The 4430-nt window shown below is 45.2% G+C and overlaps 1 protein-coding gene across 1 annotated transcript in view; it reads right to left on the bottom strand.

Annotated features, from left to right (window-relative positions):
- sh2b2 (SH2B adaptor protein 2) overlaps positions 1-4036 on the bottom strand; it is a 35117-nt gene extending 31081 nt beyond the window's left edge. Inside the window, exon 1 of the mRNA XM_029773854.1 lies at positions 3657-4036. The gene's annotated coding sequence lies outside the window, so the exon portion shown is untranslated. The remainder of the gene's footprint in view (positions 1-3656) is intronic.
- Between the last annotated feature and the right edge of the window lie 394 nt (positions 4037-4430).

The raw sequence follows: 4430 nt of genomic DNA, 5'->3' as shown, positions 1-4430 counted from the left end.
AGAGAATTTGGCAGTACGTCCAACCAGCCTCACAACCGCAGACCACGTGTAACCACGCTAGCCCAGGAACTCCACATCCGGTTTCTTCACCTGCGGGGTCATCAGAGGCGGGAGGGTGGCTGGCTTTTCAGTGAGTGGCCCTGGCACCTATGTGGGTTGGCCTATGCCCTCCCAGGCCCACCCATGGCTGCGCCCCTGCCCAGTCATGTGAAATCCATAGATTAGGGCCTAATGAATTTATTTCAATTGACAGATTTCATTTTATGAACTGTAACTCAGCCATACATTTGAAATTGTTGCATGTTGCAAGAGTGTGCAAAGCTGTCGTCAAGGCAAAGGGTGGCTACTTTGAAGAATATAAAATATAAAATATATTTTGATTTCTTTAACACTTTTTTGGTTACTACATGATTCCATGTGTGTTATTTCATAGTTTTGATGTCTTCACTATTATTCTACAACGTAGAAAATAGTAAAAAAAATAAAAAATAAGAAAAACCCTTGAATGAGTAGGTGTCCAAACTTTTGACTGGTACTGTATATCATTACATTCATCTCTTAACTGTACATATGTGATCATTCTTTATCTGAGAAGGTCCAAAAAAAATATTTATCTGATGGTTGCCTCAACACCAAGAGTTTTTGTTCAGCTTTGAAATTGGCCACTTGTGGGAACTTAACACAACTGTATAACTGTCAATAACTTAATAATAAAACATCTGATTGGCTTAGAATACAAACTGTTATGGATATAACAACCAGATGAATTGGTTGAAACATTAAACAGCTGAACATGTTTCTTGTTTTCTTTTTATTTGAATCCACAGATGGAAGTGGACTTAATTGGTACACTTACCCTGTGTCTAAAATCAACAAGGTTTCTTCCTTCGGGATCTACAAGAGCAGATCGTTAGAGAGTGGAGGGTAGCCTAGTCTGACTACTGGGACGGACTGACTGACTGACTGACTGGATGACTGGCTGACTCACCAAAGGAAACCAGAGGCCTGAGAAACCATAGTAGAAGAAAGGATGACAGAGAGAGAGGGAGCAGCAGAAAGGATGACAGAGAGAGAGAGAGAGGGCGCATCAGAAAGGATGACAGAGAGAGAGGGAGCAGCAGAAAGGATGACAGAGAGAGAGAGAGAGGGAGCATGGGAAAGGATGACAGAGAGAGAGCAGCAGAAAGAATGACAGAGAGAGAGAGCAGCAGAAAGGATGACAGCCCATAGAGCCAGCCAGTAGATAAGACCTCCAGAGGTAAGAAAGAGTTCAGAGGCCAGAGTTATACAACCTTCACCTGCTCTGGCCTCATCATCACAGACCACACACTATGACCTTTGACCTGACCTCTGATAACCCTGCCGGTCGGCTTCCTGACTCTCAACCAACTGTCTGAGAGAGGAATGTTCTTTCCTAGTAGAAGTGGGATGTAGCCTAGCAACAGATCTACCCAGCCTCCTCACTGATACAGTCTCTCTTTTAACTCCTGATAGAGCAGGTCTGACATGATGACAGTAGTCACTCACTCTATGACCAAACACTGAATCATGCTACAAGCATAACGTACTCTGAGTAAATACACAAAAACATGGAAATGATGTCTTTGAGGAGTGCAGTATTATAAAAAATACTCCCGTCAGGAATCTTAAATGTTTTCTTCTGATTCTGAACGTGCCTACAGGCGCCTACAGTAATGTAAAACAAGCAACAACGACCCACTTTTAACAACCCACACGCCACTGTGCATGTTAAACACACTAATTAGCATGTCCTCTGGGGTGAGAAAGGGCACGGAGACAAACAGAGCGAATGTAAATACTGAGCGAGCTGAGGGTGAGCCTTCATGCAGCGTGTCTCCACATGGCCAACCGTGATAAAGGATAGAGCGTGGGAGACGCGCATTCCGCGACTCCGTTTCTGCTTCCTGTCCCTCTCACCCACTAAATTCATTTCACAGATGACCAACAACAACAAAAAAAGAAAAAAAACACACCCTGAAATGCAAGATGTGGAAGTTTTTTCTTTTTCATGTTGAAACTATAAAGATGAACGGTGGATACATCGGCTGTAATCAGAGAATAAATGATGTTAACGAACTGCAGCATTTTAACAGACTGGTAACAAAACCAACACGTGTAAAAGTTGGAATAGGCCTAGGTTAGCCTAGCTTGTTGCACTACACTGACATGTATGAAGTGGCATGATGCTTGTTTGATTTTCACTGTCAGTTGTTTCATAGTCTATCGAATAAAACAGGCCGCGATTGAAGCAAAAAAAAAACATTTGTTTTATATAACAGTATGCCTATATAAACCATTATCAATAAGAAAGAACTGTAAAAGATATGACTAGTCTAGGCCTTTTAATTAATGGGAATAATCGATATGCTGTGGTAGCATGTGCGCACCGTGGCGGTACTCATGAATGAGAAATAACTGGCTGCTGAATGGCTGAGCGCCGAATCTACGCGTGAAAGAACCGATCCCGAAATCCGCGTCAATGAATGACTGTTAACAGACTCTATTCGCAGGGCCAGGACACACACACACACACACACACACACACACAGACAGACAGACAGACAGACAGACAGACAGACAGACAGACAGACAGACAGACAGACAGACAGACAGACAGACCCTGGGGATTGTCAATAACTTCTGGAGACAGAATGTTATAATGGTATCTGTTATGGTCAGTGACTAGAGACCTTTACCCCTGGACAGACCTACCCCTGGACAGACCTGGCCCTGGACAGACCTGGCCCTGGACAGACCTGGCCCTGGACAGACCTAGCCCTGGACAGACCTGGCCCTGGACAGACCTGGCCCTGGACAGACCTGGCCCTGGACAGACCTTACCCCTGGACAGACCTTACCCCTGGACAGACCTACCCCTGGACAGACCTCGCCCTGGACAGACCTCGCCCTGGACAGACCCACCCCTGGACAGACCTAGTCCTGGACAGACCTTACCCCTGGACAGACCTCGCCCTGGACAGACCCACCCCTGGACAGACCTCGCCCTGGACAGACCTAGCCCTGGACAGACCTTACCCCTGGACAGACCTGGCCCTGGACAGACCTTACCCCTGGACAGACCTCGCCCTGGACAGACCTCGCCCTGGACAGACCTGGCCCTGGACAGACCTACCCCTGGACAGACCTGGCCCTGGACAGACCTACCCCTCGATGGATTAGGGGAAAAGTCCTTTACCGCGACCCTCAAACCCAAACAGCAGCGAATGTCTTGAGGAATCTCATCAATCACTGAGGTGTACTAAGAACGGAATCATTCGAGTCTGTTATAGCCTGTTATAGTGTGTTGAAATCATGTTGTTTTTACATGGATGCGTTTCAGCACCAGGCGCGTTGGCGAGTCGTTTGGACATACGGCTATCCTTCAGCACCTGGACCCAACACAGTAAGGGCTGAGCCGAGCAGCCTATCTTATTGCTAACCGTCCTCACTAAAAACACGACGCAAACATTTTCATAGCCTAGGAAATCATATTATATGTGGAACGTAGCCTAGGTTACAGGTTGGCGATTATAAAAGGCAACTGGTAGGCTAAAATGTGCGCTAAATTGCTTCCAGCAACATCCAAACAGGTCGGGAAGTCACAAAATGGAAAACATGAATGCAGCAGCGCTCACCTCGATGTCCGACTCACTGCATGGCGCTACGCTGATGTCTGGGAGCCAATCCTTGCTCTGTTGTTTGTTGTTATTGTTGTTGTTGTTGTTCTCCAATCAAGTCCAATAATATATATTAATTGTCTTCATATCTGTATTCTCGATGAGCGGTTAGACAGATATAAGAGGCTAAGCGGCCGCGCCGTTACATTTTCTCCATATCCATTCGAAGCACACTGCACTGTAGGATCCACGGTCTCTCATTCCAGGACTGTCTGCCCTTAAAGGAGCCGCCCACGGTTCCCGCTTGCCAAAACCAGTTCACTTTGCCATAGGTATAAACGTTTAGTGGTTGTTTTTTTGTGAGCCAGAGGGAAGTCCATTGTGTGTAATCGCACCAGTCTTCTCCCTCTTTTTCTCCCTCTCACTCAGAGGCGTCGTGCCCCCTCAGATTTGTCCTATTAAAAAAATAATATATACAGTACCAGTTAAAAGTTTGGATGCACTTATTCAACGGTTTTTTCTTTACTTTTACTATTTTCTACATTGTAGAATAATAGTGAAGACATCAAAACTATGAAATAACACATGTGGAATCATGTAGTAACCAAAAAAGTGTTAAAAAAATCAAAATATATTTTTGATTTTAGATTCTTCAAAGTAGCCACCCTTTGCCTTGTTAACAGCTTTGCACACTTTTGGAATTCTCTTAACCAGCTTCACCTGGAATGCTTTTCCAACAGTCTTGAAGGAGTTTCCACATATGCCTTTACTCTGCGGTCCAACTCATCCCAA

The sequence above is a fragment of the Salmo trutta genome, chromosome 13 (assembly GCF_901001165.1).
Source record: "Salmo trutta chromosome 13, fSalTru1.1, whole genome shotgun sequence".
NCBI lineage: Eukaryota > Metazoa > Chordata > Actinopteri > Salmoniformes > Salmonidae > Salmo > Salmo trutta.
Note: the sequence above shows the minus strand (reverse complement) of the source record. Positions and strands in the feature narration are given on the sequence as shown.